The 9,495-nt window shown below is 52.5% G+C and overlaps 1 long non-coding RNA gene across 1 annotated transcript; it reads left to right on the forward strand.

Moving 5' to 3' along the window:
* The first annotated feature begins 1,346 nt into the window (after window positions 1–1,346).
* On the forward strand, window positions 1,347–7,257 carry LOC131504006 (uncharacterized). The gene is made up of 3 exons (XR_009257733.1): window positions 1,347–1,615; window positions 4,399–4,572; window positions 6,325–7,257. It is a non-coding gene; the product is annotated as an uncharacterized LOC131504006 (long non-coding RNA).
* Window positions 7,258–9,495: the final 2,238 nt, after the last annotated feature.

The following is a 9,495-nucleotide window of genomic DNA, read 5'->3' on the forward strand; positions in this document are numbered from 1 at the left end:
ACCATTTTCAGAAAGCCTGGTGTTTGCCTTTCTGCCTCTCCGAATCATGGTTTGCTCAACTCCTTTGTTCCAGAAGAACCACTCTTTTCCCAGTCGCTACACACCAGGCTGATCTCCAGCTGTTGATTCCCAATGTCCTGTCACATTGGTTCACACTGTTTTCTTTCACTGATGCCATTCTTCTGACCATTAGGCTTTGCGTTGGCCCAGTGAGCTCACTTCCCACAAGTTATGACAACAGCCTATTGTGATCTGTTTCCTACAAGGAACCTGGAGGGTGGGGATCACTCGGCCACATCTACCTTTGTATTCACCACCTCGCCTTGCACATAGTAGGCATTTAATAAATGCTTGTGGGATGAGTCCATGAAGGAGAAATGGCGAGCACTGCCTCAGCTCTGGACACATTCCAGCACTTTCTGGTGGTTGTCTTGTCCTATCATGGCTCACCTGGCTCTGGGGTGATGAAATGATGCAGAAACAGAATGTGACCCGTTTGGTAAACGAGGACCAAGACACGGATGGGACGCTCTAGTTTCCTAGTCACTGCTCTAGAGTCATTACATTTGGTCAGAAACTCCCAAAGTCTGAATTTTTCTTGATTTGATTTCCATATTTCAATCTAAGAGTACCTCTCAGGCAGATCTTGAGACTGCCTCAGTACCTCCCTGAGTCATGTATCTGTCTGGTCGTCAGCATTCCGCAAACAGGAAGTGCTTGATAAATCTTTATGGAACTGAATGAATTGATTGGACATAACCTTGGCAGCCATTAAGTTTACAATATCATCAGTCCTTTGACAACTGTGTTAAGTGGTTTGGACCCATGTGCGTATCTTCTTCCATATGTGTTTGCAAGACATGGCCATAAGCTAGAGCTTCTGGATCAGGCCCCCAAAATGTTTGCGGATACTCATTGTCTGCTAAATTGGAAGGTTCCTCAGACGATATCCTCTGTTATAGTCTCAGCACAACCGATTTACAGATTTAACAAGATGGTACCTGTCACCAGGGATGGGGAACAATTGGCCAGGACCTGTCCCTCTGACGCAAGCTTCCGCTCAGCCTTGTCTTTAGGATCTTCGAGAACATTTATCAGTGTCTGTGTGCCCTTGCAGCTAGCGGGGCCTGGGAGCCCATGGTGGTCCGTGCGGTCGCTGCTGCTGCAAGCTGGGGAGACTTGGCACTGGGTCCTGAAGAGGTTAACCGTGGGGGGACGGCGCTGATCCAGACTCCAGTCCCGGTTCTGCCATTTGGGGGTCGTGTGGCCTTAGACACGCTAAGCTGCTGCTCTGTCACCTCTGAACGTCGACTAACGACAGTATCCAGCTTACCTACTTCACAGGCCACTGTGAAAACCAAAATAAAAATGACAGCATGCATGTGAAAGCTTAGAGTCCTATGGAAAAGTAAGTCGTGTTAGGTTAATGATGCTGTTCAAACTTTTTTTTAGTTGATGGGCCACATAGATCAAGACTCTGGCTTCAGTGAAGACTTCAAGCTGCCTCGACATGATGCCCGGAGTTCTCCACTGAGGGTGCTGTCTCAGAACACAGCAAGACTCTGCCAGGACTTGCCGGTGACAGAGTGGACATATTCCTGTGTTCTCACAGCAGGTTGGAGATCGTGGCCTGGCCTCTGTGCCAGGGATTGGGGGAAAAAGTTATGTTGCTGTCTGGGCAGAAGCTGATTTTCTTACTAAGAAATCTGGCACCAGACGTGTGCCACCAGGACTGAGTTCTGTGATGTCTTCCCAGCTTGGCAGACTCCTTGTCGCCCTGGGGCTCTGGGACCACAGTATGTGGTGCTGTGGACTGGCTTAGGTTCAGCAGGAGCTGATGGGAAAGGTGCCTTGGGAAGATGGGCCAGGTCACAGAAAGAAGGGCAAGCACTGGCTAGTGGTAGCGGGGATGAGGCTCGAGGACTCCAAGCACTCTGAGAAAACACAGCAACCTATTGTTTTGGTATTGGGTCTGGGAGTGCACTTCATGTACTGGCCACACATAGTACTGTGACCAGTTCCAAGATCAACTACAGATGTGAATTCAGAGCAGGACACAGTGCATTTTCCCAAGTAAGGAGGGTGACAGACACATATCTTCTCAGCCCAAGGAGGCTTCTACGAGTGAATAAAGGTCCATGTGACAAATGGGCCCAATTTCTAACCCCTCACCTAATTGTACAAGTAAATTAAGAATTCTCCCATCAGATGGGGCACCTGGGTGGCTCAGTCAGTTAAGTGTCCGACTTTGGCTCTGGTCATGATCTTACGGCTTGTGGGTTCAAGCCCCGTGTCGGGCTCTGTGCTGACAGCTCAGAGCCTGGAGCCTGCTTTGGATTCTGTGTCTCCCTCTCTCTCTGCTCTTCTCACACTTGTGCTCTCTCTCTGTCTCTCAAAAATAAATAAAAACATTTTAAAAATTAAAAAAAAAAAAAAAAGAATTTTCCCACCAGAGCAGAGGTATACAGAGAGAGCAGGTTCTGGAAGTAATGTGGGTCCTAGTCACAGTTTGAGGAAGGTGTCACTTTCACAATTACAGAGCAGAGCCAGAGTCTCTGGGCCAGAATGTGAGCAAGTCATTTCTACTACCTGCACGTCAAGAATATAGCTTCTTTCTTCATGGGTTGTTACTGGACACACTGGACTCTAACTGCCTTAAAGAAGGGGCCACGGTAATTCTCCCCACATGAATCTCACTCTTGTGCCTAGAACTTTCCCTGCCTTTCTGGAGAAAACCAGTTTGGTGTCAAATTAATCTGGACAGACTGTGCTGAAGGCCTAAGAAAGGCAGACATAAAGGGTAAGAATAAGGGTACAAATTCAATACCATGGCCCGAGAGGCAGGCAGGGCTGCCAAAGGAGAGGCAAGAATTTTGTACATGCCAAGGACTTGAAGTCAGAAATAGAAGAGTTGGGGCATGATGTGAAGGAAAGGCGAGCTGAGGCAGGAGGAAGTGTGGGCTTGCCCTCTGACCACAGGCCTTGGCTCATTCAGGGGCCTCAAAAGCCCTGAATGCACAAACAAGGGCCCACCGGTACTGGAGAGGGTCTCCCTTCTCTGCTCACAGCCTTCCCTGCTCTTGGCAGCATCAGTATCTACCTGGCTCTGAGCTTGGCATTCAGAGCCTTGCCCTGTGGCCACAGCCGGCCTCTCCAGCTTCACCCCCACCCCAAACAGGCTGAGCCCCTCAGCCAGGGCCTGTGCTAGAAGGTCCTCCGCCCTCCCTCCCCTCTGTGCTCGGAACATCTACCTGCCAAGCCCCAGCTCAGTCTCTCTGAGGGAACTCCTGGTGTCCCAGGACCATCTCTGTCCATGTCTCTCCCTGGCCCAACCCTCTGGCCATGGCAGTTCTCTCCAGGCCAAGGGGGCCTGTCACTCAGGTGTGCCTGCCGATCACCCGTGGGGATTATTAAATTACAGGTGTCGGGTCCCCAGTCTGGGTGATCTCGTTCCTGAGCTCCATGGGTGATGGGTGCACGCCCGGGCATGAGGCCCCTCATCTAAACCACTCGTGGGGAGGTTTACCTGTGAACCGGGTCCTAATCTGGGTGCTGGAACACAGGTCTGAAGGAACCACATTTCAATTTCTTTCTCAATAATTTGTTTCAAGCTTTCCTGACCCTGGGGCGATGGAAACTCAATTGTCAATTTCAGGGATCCCACCCTCACCTTTGGGCACTCAGCAGCGCCAGCTGAGTTTCCAGAAAAACTGTGTTGGTGACGGCAAAGCTGTTTATTCACAGAGAGGCTGACAAATATCCTGGAGCAAAGGTCAGTCCGTCTTTCTTGCTCTGACCTTGCCGCAGCCAGGGTCACACGCCCAGAGGAGGGACGTGGCGGAGGAGCCGGTGGGGACACACCAGGTCAGTCTGTGGCAGTGGCACCTGGAACCTGGGGGAAGGAAGGGTCGTGATGAGGTCCACTCGGTTTACTTAAAACTGAATGAAGTCTTCTCCCCGAACCTGCTTCCTCTCCTGACTTCTCACCTGTTGTTCAAAATCCTAGAGTCCTCTTTAAGCCTTTCTCTCCTCGCCCTAGAACAGTGTGGAACTTTAGAGGCATTTTGCCTAGTCCTTTATTAAAAAAATTTTTTTTAAGGTTTATTCATTTTTTAGAGACAGAAACAGAGCCTGAGTGGGGGAGGGGCAGAGAGAGAGGGAGACACAGAATCCGAAGCAGGCTCTAGGCTCTGAGCTGTCAGCACAGAGCCCGACGCGGGGCTTGAACTCACGAACCCTGAGATCATGACCTGAGGCACAGTTGGATGCTTAACCAACTGAGCCACCCAGGCACCCCTCACTTTTGAATAACTAGATTATTTTAAAAACCCCAAAAAACTAGATTATGAATTGCCCAGGGCAGGGGCTTTGCCTCATACTTCTTGGTTTCCCCTGCAGGACCTGGCGTTGAGGACTGCGTGATAAAAATCTCAGTCACCTCTTGTGTGTGGTGTATGCTGAGGGGAAACTTCAGCAAAATGCAGACATTTCTAGGCAGAAATGTCCACTGAGCCATTATAAGCCCAGAAGAGCCGTAGACATAAACCGGGAAGGAAATATTTACCATACAGGGTGAGCAAGCCCCAAGAGTAGCCGAAAAACTCTCGGGGGAAAGAAGGGGTGCACAAGTCCAGCAGGTGCCCCAGAACAATAGGGGAGACAGAACACACTGAGGACCAAAAGTCAGAACCAGACTGAGGCTTTGCTGCAGCAGGAGGTGACCCAGCGCCTGTGGCCACGGGCCCAGGTCACCTCTGGCAAACACACAGGTGCGCCACTGCTCCCGATGGGATTTCCTGGGCTCTCCAGTGACCCCTGCCCTTCCCGGGGCTGGGAAGTGTGGTGGTCCCTGCTCAGCAGCCTCCTGTTCCATATGGGACTCCAGCCTGGCTCCCCAGCTTTCCTGCTCCGGCTGTGGCTGGCCGCTCTCCTCCCGTCCCTGTTCCTTCACCTCTGGGCAGGGTCCGCTGCCATGGGGGGCAGCTGGACAGTCAGGTGATGGAGGGGCAGTTAGGCCCAGTACCAGTCACTGTCCTCTCCCTGCAGATCCCATCCCGCTCCAGAGGCGGGGAGACACCAGCACGTGGGGGTTCAGAGACACACCACGGGCCCAAACTCTTCACCAGGCTCAGGGCCTCCCAGTCCCTATAGGGTCTTCAGATTCATCCTCTCATCTGATCTTCCCCCAAACCTTGTAAAGTGGGGGTGCACTGGAGGACATTCCAGCCATGCATCAGATGAGAAAAACGAGGCAGGAGGTGCCAAACATTCCACCAAGCGGGAGCCGGGACTGGGGTGTCCCACCTTCTGGCCCAGCACTTAGGGCAGGGGCAGGGAGAAGGCATGGTGGGCTCAGCCTGGATTCCCTGCGGGGGGGGGGGGGGGGGGAGGGGGCGGTGAGTGGGGGCTTAAGTACCATCACCCTAAGTGACAAGTGGCCTTTTGGCACTGGGAGGAAGCAGTGTAGGCTGTCTCCTTATGTTACAAAAGAAAGGGCCCAGGAGGTCTTGAGCTGCTCTGGGCCACAGGTTCCTGGAGCGCAGAGTGGTGGGGGGGTCCAGGGACTCTTACTCCAGGCTGGAATGAGCCGCATTGCACACTCAGTGTGTGGAACAGTCAGGACCCATGCTTTTGTCCTCTGGTGACTGGGCCACAGATCGGATCCCATTTGTGCAAGGTTGTGGGGCCCTTCTGCAGATCCCTTCGTTTTCATTCATGAGCACTACAGGCACAGTATTCCCAGCCTGCCCGGGTTCACATCCCAGCTCCCTGTGTGCAAAGGGGACATCCCTATGCCACTGCCTAGGGGTTTTTTGGGGTTTTTTTAAATGTTTTTATTTTTGAGAGAGAGAGAGAGACAGAATACTAGCAAGGGAGGGACAGAGATAGAGAGGGAGGCACAGAATCCAAAGCAGGCTCCAGGCTCTGGGCTGTCAGCACAGAGCCTGATGCAGGGCTTGAACTCGTGAACTGCGAGATCATGACCTGAGCCGAAGTCAGACGTTTAGCTGACTGAGCCCCCAGGCACCCCGTAATGAGGTGATACACATAAAGTCTTTAACTGAATAGCGCCTGGCCACAGTAAGTCCCCACAATATCGGTTGGTGTTATTATGCACTTATTCTAGAGTTAGAAGAATGGGCTGTAGAATTGTTTGGCTATGCAAGTGTAGGTGTCTGCCTGCATACCCCCGTCTGGTCCGGAGGCCTCAGGAGGAAGGTGTTGCAAGGTCTGCTCTGTGGTTTAACTGACCTGCATAGAACCTCCTTGGTCCCTTCTCCAAGGGTGGACCAGGAGGCCCTCACCTGCTCTGCATCCTGGCAGGGAAATGTCGTCAGCGGCTGACTCTGCTCTCTGACCCTTGGCCCTGAATCACCAAAGAACTGAACACCCCAGGGAGGCTGGTCCCTGCCCACTGGCTGATCACTGAGAACAGGTGGGTCCTGAAGGCTGGGCCAGACTTATTTTTGGGGAGGCGAAGCAAATCCAAGCCGAGATGTTGGAGAGAATTAGAGAAAACACCCCCATCTCAGCTCCCATCTGCCAGGCTGGGGCTGGGCACGGCACAACACGAAAGCAGAGCAAGGGGGACTTGACTCAAAGCAAAATGACCAACCAAGAGGCTGGGAAAAGAGGCGGGTTCAGATCGGAGCCAGGAGCTCCTGGTGGGGTCAGCAGGGTGTTCGGGAGGCTCGGGCTTCTCTCTATGAAGGTTTGGGGACCAGAGGGGCCCGGGACATGGGCAGAGGACAGTGGGTTTGGTGACCTGAGCAGAGGGCATCTGTTCCTGTCCCTCTCCTGGGGCAGTGAGGCTGGTGCCCCCTGGGCAGCTGAGCCCTGGGCAGGCTCAGGGCCAGTGTGGCCTCTCTGGGCGGGGTTCTCCAGTGCAAGGCATGTGAGCACAGGCTAGGGGTGGGGCCGTCAAGTTAGGACCAGCAGATATGTGTTGCTGCCTCTCCCTGGCCACACCAAGGCTTTGGCACCTTCTTCCCCACCCATCCATTCCTCTCCAGCTTCAGTCCTTTACACTGAAGTGGACTTTTAAAAATAGGTAAAGCACATGGTACACAGTGGAAAGTTCCCTGTCCTGCCCCGCCCCACCTTCCCCTCCTCGGAGCAACATCTGTGTCCTTACTGGGATGATGCATGGGTATGCTAGCATAGAAGTTAATATTCTCCCTTTCTGGCTTTTTCTGGTGGCAGAGATTCCTCCGAGAGTCTGAAAAAACTCACTGAAATAGGGTATACACACACACACACACACACACACACACACACACAAATTAGTGTGCAATTTCAGGGGATTATAACACACTCTTGTGGCCCTTTTGATCCTACTCAGCAAGGGATTCTGGTTGTGACGTGTCTGGGTCTGATCCACATTTTCTCTCCTTAACACTGTTACCCCACATACACACTTCCCCTGCCTGCCAGGATTTGACAAGATTTCAACAAAGGAGAGCTTCTAAGGCCTTGATGGAGCAGCTTAAGCAAGCAAGCCGTTCAGTGCCTTCTTTCAAAAACTCCCTGTTAAACTGAGGCCCAAATAAAATCTAAACTCTTAGAATGGCTTGGGAGGCCCTCTACTCGTGGTGTCCCTGAACGTCCCTCCTGGTCCCCTCCAGCCACGATCGCCCTCTGACCACACAGCTCTGGCCACACCGATCTTTCTGTCACACCCAGGTCTCACCTCAGGGTCTTTGCTTAAGCTGCTCCCTCTGCTAGGAAAACCATTTCCCCTGTTGGCTGCAGTGCTGGTTCCTTCTGGTGTCCCTCCCCAGCCACTCTCGTGTGTGCCCCGCTCTCGGCACCCCTTCTGGAGGGCACCATCCCATTTCATTTTCCTCGGTGCGCTTACTCTTCTGAAGCTGTCTGACTTCTGTAGCCATCTACCGCCCCTGCCACCAGGACACGAGCTCTGGGAAGTCAGAGGCCTTGCGTGTCCCACCTCTAGTGCCCAGAAGGGGGCACTCAGTAAATGTCTCTGCATTGACTAAAGAATCTTGGTGGAGATCAGATATGAATCGAGACTCAACTCTCCATCCCATCAAAGTAGCTCCAGGCCATCCTGGCTCCCGCTCTAGGCAAAGTTCCTGCCTCTCCCTCATTTCTCTATTCCCAGATGTCCTACCCTTTTCCCAGATCTCTGGGGCCCCTCCTTCCCAATCAGCATCTAACAAAAACTCTTTTGTGATTTTATGCCCGGGGGATTTAATCTGAGTCAATTTGGCATCGCCAGCCCTGGCTCAGCTGAGTCCAAAGGTCTGATCAGTGTTTCCAGCGGACTAGCCAGCAACTCTGTCGTCTGAGGGCTCTGAGCTCCACCCCAGTGGGACCAAGGGTACTGATGAGGCCGGTCCTCGCCTCGCTCACTGAGCTGCCATTCCTGGGCCAATAAACGAAGCCCGAACAAGTGAGAAAAGCAAAGGCTATTGATTCAAGAGCTTGCTACAGCAAGGGAAGTCAGTCAGCCATGGTCACTTGCATTTTAAAAGAGACTCCAGGGTAGGTGGAGGGGTGGTAAAGCTTTATTTATAGCAGAGAAATGGGAAAGATTCAGGTACCTGGTGCCTTCTCTGGAGCCTGTTGGCGTGGGGAAGCTGGAAGGCAGGTGACTAGAAGCCAGGCATCCTGTATGACTGGTTGGGGGTGCATATTTGACTCTCTGGCTGGTCCTAAGTTGCAGAGTGGACAAAAGTTAGGGAAGTTGTCAGTTCTGGCCATTTTGAGCCAACTATTCCAGAAGTTAGTGGTTAGCTTTCTGAAATGCTCCTAGACATAGTCTGACTTGTTACAAACGGGACCTATGGATTACCTGGGTGGTTTATTGTATTTGAGGAGGTGATTTCCTGGGCGGGTTTCTGCAGGTTGTGGATGTCCGAGGTCTGTTTTTCCATATGGTCTCGCCATTGTCTGTGTGTTCAGTGCAGATCAGTCTTTTGGGGACTCCTCCCTCCTTCCCTTGAACACGGGAACATCCCGGGCCAGTAGAACCGTCAAGTCTTTGATCTCCTCCGTCCTGCAGCTCTCTGGCGAGAGCCTTCGCGGTGCAAAGAATGGAGAGAGGTGCAGTGAGAGGGGCAGGAAGGCCTGGCGGTGAGGCACACGCACCCACGAGTCGTGTGTTGGGTTCAACGCAGGGATTCTGAGAAGGTTTTATGAAAGGTGTGGGGTTTCAGGAGTGGGATTGCTACAGATGGAAACTGGGGAGAGACAGGGGGGACACTCTTGGAAGGGAATACGATGAGGCAGGGGGCAGGTGGAGAGACCTTAGGTTAGTCACTTCCTTTGAGTCTTAATTCTTCACTGTGTACAGCCTCTGTGAGGCAAACATGGTGTGCATGAAGGTGCTGTGAGCTGTGAAGGTTTCAGCATGAGGGAAGGCTGTGGGAAACACCTGGAAAGGGCCTCTCTCATCAGAATAAGGAGGCTGAATGTACCTAGACAGTGATAATAATAATGCCAGCAGTGGGGTGCCTGGCTAGCCCAGTCGTA

Source organism: Neofelis nebulosa, chromosome 2 (assembly GCF_028018385.1).
Source record: "Neofelis nebulosa isolate mNeoNeb1 chromosome 2, mNeoNeb1.pri, whole genome shotgun sequence".
Classification (NCBI taxonomy): domain Eukaryota; kingdom Metazoa; phylum Chordata; class Mammalia; order Carnivora; family Felidae; genus Neofelis; species Neofelis nebulosa.